We start from the raw sequence: 16965 nt of genomic DNA, 5'->3' as shown, positions 1-16965 counted from the left end.
ACAATCACACGTAAAAACTATCATGGAACAAAAACATGGCTAAGTATCTGAAAATTCTTCTAACAGACTTAAATCATAAATATGAAGGAGTGTGGTCCTTGCAATAACAGGTTAAATTTGCTAATGGTCGTAATCCAGGGTTTAGGATCGTTGGGAGAATGGAGTGCCAAAGTTATGGTGCTCCTTTTATGCTGCATCGGCTCATTCTCCTTCCAGTGTCTGGCGTGGCACGTATCACTGCAGATTAGAGAAAAGGATTATCTGAAACAACATGCACCGGGACAGAACCCGGGAACATGGTAGCCTGGTATCTAAGGACGTTGCAGTTCCGAGATGAGGGATCGCCTCAACATGCCCCCAGTTGCCAGGGCAACTGGTAAGTCACCCAGGAATCACCTGAGCAGGCTGGGGTCGATTGACGGCCATGGTTCCTAACAGCATGCCCCCTCCTAACCGCCCCTACACCTGGAGGAGCAACATCAGTAATTGGAACAGGTTTTGAAGGATACTTTGCCTGGGACTGACTCACTAAACGTGGAGCCATGATATTCATAACCGTGACCCAAGTTATTTCTTCCACACAATATCCCTTGCAGTGTACCAAATACTGCAGGGAACGTCAATACCAGTGGGAATAGATGATACGTTGAACCTCACACTCAACTTGTGGTCCCAATGTAGGAAGACGCTGGGCTATAGGTCTGGAGCAAATAGCTGACCTTCAAATGGGTTTTAATAGGGAAACATGAAATACTGGATATATTATATAATAAGTGGGCAGTTTCAATTCCATAGCCACAGAATTTATTACATGAGAGATCTATAAAGGGCCTATATAACAGGGTTTGACCATCTTGCTACAGTCTTCTTTTTTTATCAGCGTGTAACTGGGATTGGTCTTGAGCAACTTGGAGATGGATCTCTGCTTTTTTAAAGCCTTATTGTAGTTGTTCTAGTAAAACGGTGACCGCTGGGACTGGACTTGGTCAGAGAGCCAGCACAGGAATGGAAGTAGGATGTAGACCCTGTGGCAGATGGAATGGGGTATCTTGGATAGGGGAATGAAAAGCCAAAGGGAGTAAATGTGTCCATCCCCTATCTTGCTCTGGAATATAGCTTCTTAAATATTGTCTGATGTTTGATTGGCTCTTTCACTCTGATTGTCACTTTGAGAATGATAGGCTGTGGAGAAATTCAACCGGAAATGTTATCCTTTACTGATTGCCTTGCAGATGGGAGATATGAATTGGGTGCCATGACCTGTAACTAGTGACTAGGGGAGCCGATGGAGAGAAAAATGTTTTGAATAAAATATCTGGCTAGAAGAGGGGATGAAGGTTCTTCTTGTAGAGCCATACAATGAGTCATCTTGATCAATGAGTCAATGGGCCTCATTAAAAAGTTTTCCAGTGCAGTAAAAATGGTACCGGTAAGCTACCAGTACCATTGTTACCAGACCAGCAAACTATGAGTTCTGCTCACGGGTGCCTTCCCACCCACCAGGTCTGACCTGGCGGGTGTAACGGCACCCGGGAGCAGAGCATGTCGGATGCACTGGCACCATTCACGAATGGTGCTGGTGCATCCAACCTCCCCATTCCCATTTGAGGCGTACAGGAAAAGAATGGAAAAAAAAGCCTTCCGAACCAACTACGGCTAATATGAATTACAAGTAAGGCCTTTTGAATTCTCTAATGCCCCTGCTGTTTTCCAATACTTCTTGTTGTATTCATAGTGATATACTTGGACGATATATTGATTTTATCCAAAACCTACCAAAAACACATACGCCATGTCAAAGAAGCTCTAGAATGCCTTCAAGTGTATCGGTTGTATGTAAAACCCTCAAAATGCGAATTCCATAAATGGAGCATTGCCTATTTAGGGTACATAATAACAACGGAAGGCATAGAAATGGACCCTGGCAAAATAGCAGACATGGTGGAATGGCTATGTCCAAGATCTGTAATAGAACTGCAGCGATTTGTAGGATTCACCAATTTTTACAGGAGATTCATCTCAAATTACTCCAGGATAATATTGCGATTAACTCGTCTCCTTAAAAAAGACGTTCCTTATGAATGGAATTTGGAAACAGAAAAAGCCTTTGTGATCCTCAAGAGGCTGATCACTTCTGCACCCATCCTCCATCTCTATGACCCCTTCCTTCCTTATATTGTGGAAACCGATGTCTCCGACAACGCCGTTGGTGCCCTTCTGCTACAAAAAGATCCTTCATCCAAAGAATCTCATCCTCTGGCTTACTATCCTCGTACCTTCAACCACGCTGAAAAGAAACTACAGTATATTTGGAAAAAAAAACTCCTCAACATATAGGAAGCCTTTCTCAATTGAAGACAGCTGTTGGAAGGAGCCAAGCATACCATAACGGTATTCACTAACCATAGGAATCTAGGGTACCTAACGAAAGCCCAATCGATGAACCAAAGAAAAAACTGGCTTCCCCAGATTTGACTTAATAGTCACGTTCAAATCAGGCAATCAAAACACCAAAGCATGAACCCTATCCAGGGCTTAGAAAGCAGCTACTGAAGACGCAGATGGTATATCTTTTGCTCCTCCAGATAGGATAATTTCAGCTACCATTCCTACATTGTTCACTTACGAGGATGCATTACGTAAAACGTACACCCTGTGGAGGATCAGAAGAAGGATATAGACACTGTGAAGACATTTTCACTATATAGTTTATTTAGGGTAAAATAAGACCTACATGTACCTATGTCTATGGGGTGTTCCCTACCTATTTTACTAACTAATGTGCTCATCAGTTAGAGTGAGTGTCCAAAACATGTCAGTACACTGTCCAAATCTAACCTATCTGATCCTACCACTAGAATAACTAACTAAGGCCAGGAAAAGGACCCCCTTCTCCTGGGTGCTATGATTCTTCCACTACGCCCCTTTTAGATATAGCTTGGTATATATGAAATTGTTCTTAGCTTGGTCTAGAAGAATCTGGAGAGGCAGCAGATACCGGTTCTTGATAGTTTTTGAATTTAACAATGGTAATTCACACAGGGGGAGAAGTTCTGTTTCTTCCTCCTTAGGGATAAAGAAGATTGTGACCCCTGACGAGGAAGTGAAATGTCCAATTAATCTTTTTTGAGATTGTCCTCTATATTCTTTTCTTGGATCACTTTTTCCTTCTCTGATAAAGCATATGTTCGTCCGAATGGAATTTTGACCCCGGGGAGGAGGTTGATGCAACAATCACACTCCTGATGGGGCGGTAACTTATTTGTCTCTTTGTGATCAAAAACATCAATATATTCCAAATTGTTGGAAGGAAGAGGAGCTTGTACCACCAATGCTCTTTGTTGGTTATCATGACGGGTGTCAACTTGACTGAACCTTTTAGTTGAGGCAGGGTAGGAAGTTGCAATTGGGAGCATTCAGGAGAGTATTGTAACCCTTGGAACATAAGCGTTTGGTTTTTCCAATTGTGGCGGGTCACAAGAAAGATGTGGACTCTGAGTTTCCATCTCACTGATAGTTTTATTAAAGTAAAAAATAAGTGCTTAACTTTCCCTATGCTATGAGGTTTCCCTACCTAACAAAACAAACTATGATGCTCATCAGTCGTCCGTTACAGTCCGAAATAGAATCTGTCCAACATCCAAACTAACCTATCCTAACCTTACTACTGTTATAATAACCAAAACCCAGAGGATGTCTCCCTTCTCCTGAATACTGGGATTTTCACACAGCTCAGTTCACTAAATAATCCAAAAGTAGTTATTGGTAACTGTTTATATCAGTTCATATAATACTGTTACAGGTTGTTCAATTTCATAGTCTTCTCTCTCGTGTACCTATTTTCTGTTTCTCTTTTGTTTATTCCTTGGTTTTTCTTACTTGTATTTATTCTTCTATTTTCCCAAGGTAATTTCATCCAATGCTTTGGGCTCTCCCCTTTGGATTTCTGATCCTTGACTCACAGTTCACAGTCTCTAGTTTCTCTTACATTTTGACTCTTTTCCTCTATTTCCAGATTCTCTGAAGGTTTTCCTCTCTTTTGATATCACTCTTCTTTACATAGATGTTCTTGGTGTGATTTAATTTCAAAGTGAACATTATGGCCTTGGGATTCATTCCCCTTTCATTTTGTATGGTATTAAGATTTTCTTCTTAACTAGGATAAATATGAGTACTCCAGTAATGATTCTCAATTCCTTCATTCAATATCAATGCTTTATCTCAACTGTGATGAGCACGAGCGTTCAAATACTGATTCTCTTTCACTTTATTCGATATCACTGTTTTGTCTCGGCTGTGACGAGTTTGAGCGTTCCAATAACGGTGCCTTGTCACCCTCCCAAGTTTCCTGTTTTCCCCATTACCTTCCGGGTTCAGGGGTAACATCACCGGGCTTATTGGTTGGGGGTACCTTCTCTGCAGTTTGTCAGAATGGCTTCTCGTGACTCCTCTGTTGCTTGCCTTTCGCATCGCTGCACAAGCGAGCTCTCCGGTTTATTGTTTGCCGGTAGATTCTACTTTAGGTTTAGCAGAATGGTGTCAGAATTCTTCAAGGGATCCCTGGTCCACCATAATTTGGTTGTGGTCATGCCACCACTCGGTTCTCCCTCTTGTTGACGATGCCTTGCGTCTCCATTTGCTTCTCTCATCCCTCTGGTTGCCTTACACCTAGCTTCAAATTCAGCAGTTTTCTCTTTCTCGAACATGTGATGCCGCGGATCCACTCTCCTCTCCGTATTAGCCAGAAAGCAGTTTTGTATCTCAAGGGCTTCCCCTATGTCTCTCCAGTCTCCTCCCCCTTTCTTTATGACATATCCATGGGATGGCCACCGTGGAATCTCATGTTCATTCTTTTCTGTTTGTTCTGCATTCTCTATTCTTCTGTCTCAGTAAAAGGTGGGGTTAATTTCAAAGAAGTAGTCAGATTTCTGGACAACAATGACACAAGTTGGTGGTTTCTTTATATCTTTCTTCATTGGATGTGATGAAGAGGTACTGTTAGAAAGGTTTCTTACGGAGTTGCTCACAGCAACAGGAGTCCTTGTCCCCAAAGGGGGAGTCTTTCCCGGTGCGGTCCCACTTGCCTCAACACCTAGTTTTGGTGTTGCAAAATCGGGCTCACCTCACTCTGGTTGACGATGCCTTGCGTCTCTATTTGCTTCTCTCATCTCTCTGGTTGCCTAACGCCCAGGATCCAATTCGGCAGTTTGCTCTTTCTAGACCATGTGATGCCGCGCATCCACTCTCCTCTCCGTATTAGCCAGAAAGCAGTTTTGTATCTCGAGGGCTTCCTCTCGGTCTGTCCAGTCTCCTCCCCTTTTCTTTATGGCATAGCCATGGGATGGCCCCTGTGGAATCTCATTTTCATTCTTTTCTGTTTGTTCTTCATTCTCTATTCTTCCACAGATCTTCATTGTCTCAGTTAAACAGGGGGGGAGGGTCTTTCAAAAAAGTGGTCAGAGTTTCTGGACAACAATAACGCATGTTGGTGGTTTCGTTATATGTTTCTCCATTGGATGTGATGAAGAGGTACTGTTAGAACGGGGGAGTCTTTCCTGGTGCGGTCCCACTTGCCTCAACACCTAGTTTGGGTGTTGCAAAATTCCGGCTCACCTCCCTAGCCTCACAGGGTGGGGGGGCGGGCTCAACCTTGGGGACAAGGGACAAATTCACGTGAATTGTCACAAAATCCATGGAAGGATTGTGTTGTTTTAGCCAGGGGGTACTCAAGCTAACCTGAAAATGGAGGTCTGGGGTAGCCTCAAAGCGCGATACTTCTTGTTGGTATTGGGCACAAATCATGGACATAGCTTCAGTGTGGAAAGAAATACAGCCTGAAATGAGAGGTTACCCGTCTACCGATAAGATGGGTTCAGATTTGGGTTTTGTTTTTATGGGAATGTCCTTTGTGTGAGCAAAGGAAATGTCAATGAAAGTTTCCTGTTGCTCCGCTGTCAATGAGGGGCAAGATTACTTGCCACTTCTGGTGTTTCAAGAATATGTCTACTATAATGAAAGGCATGGTAGAACACAAGTTGTTAGGGGAACCCTAAAGATGTTTGCTCGCCATCTGATTCCGTAGTGAGGGCGAGCGCCAATATTTTTGGAGACAGGACCTTTTAGGACAATCTCTCACAGAATGCCCAGCATCTCCACAATAAAAACAGAGGTGCAAACACTGTCTACCTTCCCTTTCTTCGGGGGTAACCATCCCTCTTGTACAGCCCAATTGCATAGATTCTGGTCCTGTTTCACTGGACAGGGGGGGTTTCCTTTTCCCATCTGAGAGCAGGTCTACGGAATTCCAACCTCTGTCTCTCACCCCTCCATTCATTCTCCCTTTGATCAACCCTAATCACCAGAGCTATGTAATCAGAGAGTGTTTCTTGTGGAGCGACCACTTGGTTTAGGGCATCTTATAATTCGTCCTTCAGTCTTTTATAAAAGATGGCCAACTGAGCGTTGTCGGGCCAAGTGGTTTGAGTCACTGAACCTGTAAAGTGAGTGATATAAGTAAGGAGATTTCTTCTCCCATGCCGTATTTCTAGCAATCCATTGTTCTGAAAGGCTTTTAAGAAACCAGCATAATCCTGTAATGGGGGGCAAATCCTGTCTACGGGCCTCATCACGACTTCGGCGGTAACCCTTAAAATCGGCGGTAACGCTATTAGCGCCGATTTTAAGGGTCCGTCGGATCATGAGTCCAAATACCGCCGGCGCCATTACATCCGGCGCAAGTACAGCCGGCTGTACAAGCGCCGGTAATAACAGCACCAGGAACCATTTGCGATAAAACATCAGCAATCACGAGTCCGGCGTAGGCGCTATTAGCGCCAGAAAAGCGGCGGACAATCCGCCGAAAATACCTCCAGCAAAAAGCTGGGGGTAACAGAACACAGGCCACAGCAATAAGGGCCCATGTGGAACCACTGCAAATCAGAGGCCTACAAAAGAGCCACCCATGCACAACACACCCTCCCCAACACCATGCTGCCATTTGGAGCCGGGAGCCTTGATGTTGACTTCTATCTGCTGCGCCTGGAGCTACAGAGGCCAGCCAACCAGGCCAGGGCCCTGAGAGTGCAGGGGGCAGTGGGGATGAGGAGAAGGAGGAGGAGAGCCAAACCAGCAAGGCAGCTAGCCACCCCCAGGGTCAGGCCAACACCTTGGGCCCTGACTGATGGTCAGTTGGTGACAGAATATCGGCTGGACAGGGCAACCATCACCCAGTTGCTGGACACAATCCAGGGTGACATTGGCAGCCGCATAGCCACCAGCACGGCAGTACCTCCCCTAGTAAAGCTTGTGTCTGTGCTTCAATTTCTTGGGACTGGCAGCTACCAACATACCGTTGCCATGATGCATGCAATGGCCCAGTCCACATTCAGTGCCATGCTGGGACAGGTGCTTGATGCACTGTTGAATCATGTGAACGAACACATTGCATTGCCAGCCACACAGGCACAGGTGCACCAGCTGAAGGGTCAATTCTATGCCATTGCCCAAGTCCCGAATGTAATATCAGCCCTGGACTGCACACATGTGGCACTCGTACCACCCCAGGCACATGAGGCTGCCTACAGAAACCGGAAACAGTACCATTCCCTCAACGTGCAAATGACATGTGGCCCTGACCTCACCTTCAGCCACTGCTGTGCCCGCTACCCAGGATCCACCCATGACTTCATGGTCCTGCGGAACAGTACCCTGCCCGCGTACATGGAAAGGCATCGAGGCCAAAACATATGGCTACTGAGTGAGTATAAATGTATACCATAAAGCATGTCAATCCACAACAGATGGTGCCTGTCACAGAATCCATTATTCCCAATAGGCAGCAGCATTACTGCAGCATTCACATTCAAGCACCTTGCATGATAAACCTTGGACATGTCCAACACAGCAGAACACACCCATGCAGGATGTAACACATGTGGCAGCACAGTGACATATGGAAGCCCCATCACAATTAAGCCTCCTGTGTGAGTGGCACCATGGCTCCCAACACTGACACAGTACAGAAATCCCACCCTGCCCACCCTACAGTAATGGAATTCCAAACCATAAACTGGCACATCCACAAATGCACCACACATAAATAGGCCGAGTAATGACAATGTACATCCCACGAACACTGTCCCCCAAATGGCCAGGGAAATGCATGGAGAACAGTACAGAATAGTGACGACTAGCAAATGCAACATTAGCCAAATGGATTTGCAATGACACATGAGGCAGCCACTTCTGTCATGCAGAAGTAGATGGAAGGGCCCCCTTATCCTGCGACAAGTGAATGAGTACTGTTACATACAGAAACCTAGGCGTACCAAGTGGAGAGTACCCCAGTGATTCAATCATGCCCGTAGAACAACTCACTCCACAATGTTGTAGGCCAAATGCTAAAAATGGCAAAATGACACTGATTACAGAGCTCTGTACACCCACTGAACTTACCTTGTCCCCATACCGGCTTTCTGTCCCCTGCAGGTGATTCTGGATATCCCCAGTACACGTGGCTCATGACCCCTGTGTGTCACCCACACACGGCGGCGGAGCGTGTATACAAACTTGCCCATGCCCGTATACTGATCTGCGTGGAGAGGGCATTTGGACTGCTGAAGGCACGCTTCCGATGCCTCGACCGCACGGGAGGTGCATTGATGTATGCACCAGAAAAAGTTGGCAAAATTGTACTGACATGTGCCATGCTGCACAACATCTGCTGTCGCAGAAATGTGACACTGTCCACTGATGCTCATTTGGCAGCCACCTGAGGTTGGGAGTGAGGGCAATGAAGTGCCAGAAGGTGTTACACATGCACAGAGGATTGGGCTGAGGGAGGGGAGGTTGGCCAGACAGGGATTGATTGATGGATTATTTTAGAAAGGGGTAATGGGTAAATTGGAAATATGTCACTTCAACATTCAATTGCATCAGTAACAATCACTACTGTCCATGCATTGTGAATTTTCTAACGTGATTTATTTACCATCCAACAAACCCCCCTCCCACCAATGAACACCCAGCACACTAACCCCCCTCCCACCAGTGAACATCCAGCACATTAACCCCGCTCCCCCCAGTAAACACCCAGCACACTAACCCCTCTCCCCCCAGTAAACTACCCCCAACTGTGCAGATAGGCATATGTGTCTCATCAGGGCACCAACATCGATGCAATGCACCACTAGGATGGTCGCGGGTGCTTCCCTTTTCCGGGCCCCTCTGGTGTGCGTGCCCTTAGGTGGCGCATAGATCGGCGCCTAGGAGATGGCTCTAGGGAACCCTCCGTGGGTGTGGTCGATGTCGAAGGGACTGAAGCGGTGGCCATCATGTGCTCTCGCATGAGGTTGTTTCCCTCCCATGTCTGTTCAGCAAGTGCTGAGACTGCCTCCGTCAACTCCCTCACTCGTTGGCCAAAGCCTGTCAGGGCAGCGGTACATTGTTCAACAACTCGGCATGTACGCGCATTATCCGCGCTATGTACTTGCACCCATGCCTTATTGATGCACTGACAGCCTTGATGTGCCGGGTCTGCACCTTGGCCATCGATTCCACCATGGCCTGTTTGGCCTCAATGATGTTGGGTCGGCCCATCACTACTGCCCCGGTGATGAAGGGCTCCCCTGGTGTGTCACGTGGTGGCCTGCGACTTGTGTGCTGTCGGGGAGGGCTGCATGGCGACATGGCGCCAGCCTGGACTGGGCTGCCTGGCTCAGACTGCCGGTCTTCTGGGCTCCCATATGATGGCGTGTCCACGTCCAGCTGCGGTGTGCGGACACGACGGACAGGCACATGTCGACTTCCTGCATGCTGTGTGCCTGGCCTTGGGCTTCCCTGGGGTGCGATCATCCCTTCAGCCTCACTGCTTCCGGGAGAGTGTTGTCCTATGGCATGATGGCCACGTGGAGGTGTTGCTCCCACGTCAGGCTCTGATGCAGACCTCTCGCCCTCAGCATCGGGGCTGTGACTGGTGGCTTGGGGCGAGCTGGCGGTCGCCTCCCTGCGTCCATGTGGCTGCTGCTGCTGTCTGGTGGGGCTGCGTTGGGGTGAAGTGGGTGTTGGCCTGGGTCATCTCCCTTCGGTGCGGCCTCTTTGTGGGGTGCTGGTGCTGGTGGAGCCGCGCTGCCGTGGGCGCTGTGTTGGTGTGGCCTCCTCCCCATCTTCTTTGTCCCGTTGGGATCGACGTGTGCCTGTGGGGCACATAGGGTGTGGTTTGAGCTCAATGCTACATATATTTGTATGATGCAGGTCATGCCAACAAGTGTGATTGAAGACAGTAACAATCACGCATTCTACTTGCATTCTGTTCAGTCGCCATGTGGTGCTTGCTGTGAATGTGTATGGGGGTACACTGCATGGGAATGTCGGAGTGACGAGATTGCATGCGTGGTTGGGGTGCACTGCGCTCTGGGTTTTGGGGGTGTATTCATGCACACTCCATCTCTACGTAGCTGTTCTATGGCTATGGAAGTCTATCCCCTGCCCCTGTCATTCATGCACTGCACGTACAGGGTCGTCTAGGCAGCACTACCGTTCTATGGATGTAGGCCTCACTTATGGGTGTATGCAGTACCTCAGACACATGTCTTTGCATTCATTCACTCAGGGTCTGCATGTGTGGTACTTTCAGCTGCATGTATTTGGGGCCCTACATATGGAGTAGCCCAAGCTAAAACGGTCTTTTCCAGGTTAAATAGTATAAAAGACACCTCAGCTTGGTCTGTGGCATAGAGCTCTGGTCTGTTCAGAAAATGGATCCTACATTGGGTCAAGAAGACCTTAAAGTCTCGGTTAACAACCCCATATTTGAGTGGCATAGGAGGTGATGGCACATCCTGAATGGGATTAAGAAGGGGTAATTTGGCTAGGGTAACAAGGGCACGAGAATCAGACTGTGATGTCACCCCTGTAGTAATCCCAGTATTCCCTAACCACCAAAGACTGTTTATTGGGGTTTTGGCCTTCAGTATTTGGTCAACTGCCTCTTGCAGGGCAGACATAGATTGAATACATACAGTGTTTTCTTGCCAAAAGGCAGCTACTTCTACATGAAGTTTCATTACTGCAGAAGCTAGATCTTTGAGTGAGGCTTCCATGGCTCAGGAGGTAAAAAGGTTCCTCAGGAGCCACAGACATAATGCCCTCAAACCATGAAGGAAATAGCGAGCCGGCTGAAACATAAGTATGTGGCAGAGGTGTTCATCAAAGGCAAGAGTGCTACTTGACATCCCCCACCCCCTCCTGATATGGCAAGCACTGGGACACAGGAGGTGCAGGAGGGGAGACAAGAACAGGCATGAGAAATCAAAGACACAATGGGAGGATCAGAGGTAAAGGCTTACTTGATTGCTCAGAGTATGCAGCTTTTAACCTGGTGTCTGGTGATGTCAGTTTACTAGTAGACAATCACAAGTGAAAACTATCATGAAACAACAACACGGATAAGTACCTAAAAAGTCTTCAAACAGATATAAATCATAAATATGAAGGAGCGCTGTCCTTACAATAATGGGTTCAATTCGCTAATGGGCTAAATCCAGGGTTTAGGACCGTTGTGAGAATGGAGCAACACTGCTGTGGTGCTCCTTTTATGCTGCACCAGTTCATTCTCCTTCCTGTGTCTGGAGCGGTGTGTATCGCCACGGATTAGAGAAACCGACCTATCCGCATTGACATGCATTGTATCAGAACCCGAAAACATAGCAGCCTTGGATCTTGGGACCTCCCGGTTCCGAGATGAGGAATCTCTTCACCATGTCCCCAGTCTCCAAGGCAACTGGCACATCACCTGGAAATGGGTTCCCTGCTCGTTTGAGCGGGCCAGGGTTGCTTGGCGGGCCAGGGTTTCCAACAACATTCCACCTATCTTTTCACCAAAGAGATTCTTGCCTCTCATTGTGAACCCTGTGCCTCACTGCACACTGCCACATGCCGCTCAATGATCCACCAGTTGAACCGTCTTGTACCCACGTCCCCCACACTGCCCCAAACCTGCACATTGTCCCTTATAGTGGAGGTCACATTTTAACTCCTCTCCTATGAACAAGCCCATCCTGCCTGTCAAGTTGAGTCAACTTCTTTAAGACACTATTTACTGTGGTCAGATTATGTCACTCACCTAATGAATAGATATCTGTCATCTTAACACAGATAGACCGATAGCAACCTCAATACCCGCTTTGGGAACGTACATTATGAAATTACAGAGTCAGTGTGTGAGTAGAAGCAGCCTACATGACTCCAAGGGCTCATCTGCAATGAGATGAAAGTGCAGATCTATATGATTGTGCCACTCCCTTAACACTGAATCCCAGACCCTCCAAATTTTGGTCCATGGATTCCCACCCTCAGAACACATCTGCCACTGCCACGTCCACTGAATCCTAACCCACTGAATCTAAATGTTCTCACCCCCGCCCTTCCTCTGCTCTGGAATAGCCCCCAAAGCTCACTCCGCATGACACCACGAATCCCAAACCCCTCCCTACCACTGCCCCAAAGTTTGCCTGAAACCCTCGGCCCCGGCCCCACCCCCAAGCCTCTGTGCCATCTCTGCAGGGCTCCGATCCCATGTCCCCCACACCATCACCCAGACTGCACCTGCCACCTAACCCCACTCCTCACCCTCATGTTCTTCTCCTCCTTCCTTGGTGACCCGATCCACTTTCTATCTTTGTGTAGCTTACAGTGGTCATAGAAGGCAGGTCATACTTTCTACGACCTTGTGTTCAGCGTGCAGGGGCGCCAGTGGGCCTTAATTCTGGTTACCTACATTCAGCGATTGGAGTCAGTGAATCCATCCTCGCAGAATCTGGGTAAATGCAAAGGTGATTGCTTGGTGGTCGGGGGAGTGTTTCGAGCATATGATTTTTGGTGTTTTAAAGATAAAAACCAAAGTAGCCTCATTACTCCGTTCCTAAAAATAGCGGGTTACATTACGAGTGTGGCGGTGAGGTAAAAAGTGAGAGGAGTGGGATTACGGCCACTTTTAGTAGACATCATGCTTGAAGGTTGGCAGTAATGCTGAGAATATGCATTGAGCACTTGGCTGGGGTAACGTGCTCCACAGTAGTGCCAAAAACTGGAGGAATTACGGTGGCAGACTTACCACATGTGGACATTTCTCCAAAATCCCCACAGAGTCCTGTATATTCCGAAACAATGGGTGTTAACCCCATCACCCTTGCAGTTTTTATTGGGCAGATTTTGACCAATTGCAAGTGGGGGTAGCGGTAAACGAGTTTGGTGGAATTCCTGCTAAACTCGTCATGAGCGATAATGTGTTTGTCGACACATTGGGAATGTTAGAGTGTGAGGTCGTTGCGCCACATCCATGGTACCACTCAGACGCTGCTCCCCTTTTGGTATGTTGTAAAATAAATTGTCCCCATTTCTCAGCTGTGTCCCCAAAACCTGTTTGATAGATGGAGGTTTAGCATCCACTGCCTGCCAGTTAAATATTGAGAAAGTTGGCAAGAGCCCAGTCAGCTGCATGCGGCGCAGAAGAACATTGCCCCCGCCTCCATTTTAAATGAACTGCAAATGGATTTTGACTGATGGGCCTTATTGCACCGGTCTCCGCGAGGCCGATCAATACGGCCAAGATGGATGCGGCCACCACAATCAATTACTTGCTAGGTCTCATGCCCTTTTCTGAATTGGAAACAGTGCTTAACAGATGGGCAGAATTCATCAAGGGGCCCTCAGGGCGAGGCAAGAGGCTGACTCGTCCTCACGCCCTTACTACACATCCTTAACAGTGTAGTAAATTTGTGTTTATGCTGCCACATGGAGATGAGGTATATATCGGGCAGTGTTTCATTCTAAAATCGATCATTGTGAAATAAACTAAAGTTGCTTTCTTGATTGCCAGGGGTTCGCATGAAAATCACAAATAATCCCGTTTTGTAGTGCCAGGAACCACAATGAGGTGGAACCCAAAATGTGTTTAGCCATTGCTTAGCATAACTATTTCATCTACGTTCCTGTGCCCTGATGTTGACGAATCACTGGTTTGAGGCGAAACGGGCTAGAACAGTCATTAGGCAGTGCCTGTGTACTAAACTTGTTCCTCTGTCACTTACAACGTGCATTGTCTTTAACAAGCTTCAGCTCTGCCTCTGAGTACAGCATGCGAGGTTTCCAATGCTATAGAAGTGAGATTACGTACGCCGCTGCCATTGTTATGTTACGTGTAGGCATTACTGATATTATTGGCTTAACGAGATAATTCGAGAAAACACACGCTAAGCATTTCGGGGGAACATTTAATTCATCATAGTATGTTGTTTGAGTTGGTAAATTTTCTCGGGGGATTGCGGAAAAAAATCCACACGCTAATTATGTTTTGATAAGAATCTCTTTCCACCACACAGCAAAGTGTTATGTTTCCAAAGCTGCTAGCCTCCTTTACGTTATTGCATTGTAATACATGTCCTAGCTATGCCAGCTACTTAGATGCAAGCTCCCATTAATAACTGCTGACTTAAAATATTTCCTAAAGCATGCACTATTAACCCCTTAAGTGCAGGGCTATTATACAAGTCTATGCAAAAAGGACGAGCATACTTGTCCTTGACACTTTAAAAGACGCTTTTTTTGAAAAAAAGGTAAACATATATTTATGTCATTGTGACACATTTCAAGGGCATTTATCAGGTGGTAATGGCCCTCGGTCCAAGTGAAATCCCTATAAAAAGCTGCATTTGCAGTTGGTAGGCTGGCGCAAGTAGATCTACGTCATTTGGCCTAAGCGGCACCCACCTGTCAATCACTACTAATCTTTTGGTGCCTTCTTCTTTTGCTTCTTCCCCCTACTTAAGCAGCCTCCCAGCTACTTTTCTTTTGCAGTTAGTGAGCTGGTGCAAGTGGATCTAAGTGTAGATCATGTGACCTAAGCCCCACACCCACTGCTAATCGTTTGGAGAATTATTGTTTAGGCACTCTTTTCTTCCGTACCTAAGCAGCCTTCCAGCTGCTTTTCTTTGCAGTTGGTGTGCTGGTGCAAGTGGTTCTAGGTCATGTGACCTGAGCCCCACCCACCTGCTTAGTCGTGCTTCTTCATTTCCTTTCTTTGAAGAAAGGGGCAATTAAAGGGAATGGCTCTGTTTGGACCAGAAAGACCCAGGACAAGAACTGCTGCTCCTCAAACATCAGATAAGCTCCCTCGAATATGCATTTCAACCCTGCCCCCAAACAGTCCATCCCCACCATCACCTCTCATCGCCAACAGCAGTGCTCCCCTGCCACATCATGGACACCAGATCCCAGCAACCTCTCCTGTGTTGCCATATACCCCATCAGAACCACTACATGAAAACTGATGCTCCCCAACGTCCACTCAGCAATCAACCAAGCAGCAGGCATCGGCAAACTCATAACCAAGCACGACATGGATAGTATTTGCATTACTGAGATTTGGTTGATATCCACTTCCACCCACATCCTAGGCCACCTCCTCCCCAATGGCTACAGCATTCTACAAAGAAACCTTCCAAACAAGGCGGGTGAAGGCCTTGCCATCATTCACAAGACATTATGGCCAGGCACCCAGCTGGACTTTGCCACCATTGCCTCTTTTGAAAACCTCTTCTATGGATGGGCCCCTGATCACCTTAACCCAAAGCAGGCCCACACCTTAAGGAACGAGTGCACATCTGTATGTAAAGCACATTTATTGTACAATCGTCCGGGGAGGAGTTTGATGTAGAGTCAAACTAACCAGACTCTCTCTGGGCCACACAACTTGAAACATTATATACATTTATGCAACAGTTAAAACACTCTCATATATTTTATTACAAACCGCCTTCCACACATGATTGGTCAAAACCTACACAAAGAAATCTAATCTTTCTCCCATTCCCATTGGTTGTAGTTATCTTAACTACCATATTCAGCTCCTGTGTACAACACACCCCTTTTTAGGATTTGTCCAAGACAGGTCATGACATCATCATACGGTTACACATTCACATACAAGCATTTTTCCTTAAAAGTCCCAGCTGGTCTGAGGCCTCCTAACCCTAAATGTAATTGCACATAGCTTGCACGAGTACTTCAAACAACATGAGGAGGGGCAGAATAAATAGGTTCCCTTTGAACTGTCGATAACCATCTCACCCACCCCGACGTGCCGGCATCATTAGAACATTCTAATCTAAACGACTACCAATTCAACACTCATGGTCTCTGGCCACATCCTGAGAAAACAATTGAAACACAGGGAGTATCGGTCAACTCTGGCCTCAGGCATCTTTCATTTCACATTTAGTGTTGGTCAAAAGCAAATGGCCGGATCCCTCTGCAAACTCCCATTCACTTAAAGAAGATTACATCTGCCTTTGCGATACTGCCAAGCCATACAAACCATGGGCCGGGCTGCTGGCTTACCATCTGCTAAGGTCGTAGTTACTCATTACCTCTGCACTGGCATCTGAAACCCTGCAAAACCAGTTGTTCCCAGTTGCTCAGAATTCACCTCGCCAACCCCTGACTGGTTTAACAACTGTATAAAGAGAGCCCACTACATGTAGATTTTTTAAATTCCCTGTGTATGTATATCAGTGTGCATGCATGTTTAATAACTATCGTCTCCTTTTTGCAGTGGGTTCTTCATGACAAGTCCCCTTCCTCGCATTCACATTCGTCCCGGGAGGATAGCTCAGCGGCAGCGTGCGCGTCTTGGAAGCAAGACGACACGAAGCAACAACAGGTTCGATCCCCGGGTCCGCGCTTAAAAACCTCTGGGTGTTTAAGCGCGTTATAAATACGCAACTAAGACAAAAAAAAAAACACAATTACGCAACTAAAAAAACAACAATCCCTGTAACAGCGCCTCGATGCCTGCGGGCTGTGTGAGCGCTTTATAAATGTTAAAATAAAAATAAATAAACATTATGAAATATGGCACGCGCAACATGAACTCCTCTCCATCATTGGGACCTTTCCTGACCACCCCAA

The sequence above is a fragment of the Ambystoma mexicanum genome, chromosome 9, assembly GCF_040938575.1.
Source record: "Ambystoma mexicanum isolate Mex_15411 chromosome 9, UKY_AmexF1_1, whole genome shotgun sequence".
In the NCBI taxonomy this organism is placed as follows: Eukaryota; Metazoa; Chordata; class Amphibia; order Caudata; family Ambystomatidae; genus Ambystoma; species Ambystoma mexicanum.
The sequence above is the reverse complement of the archived record's forward strand: the minus strand, read 5'-3'. Positions refer to the sequence as shown.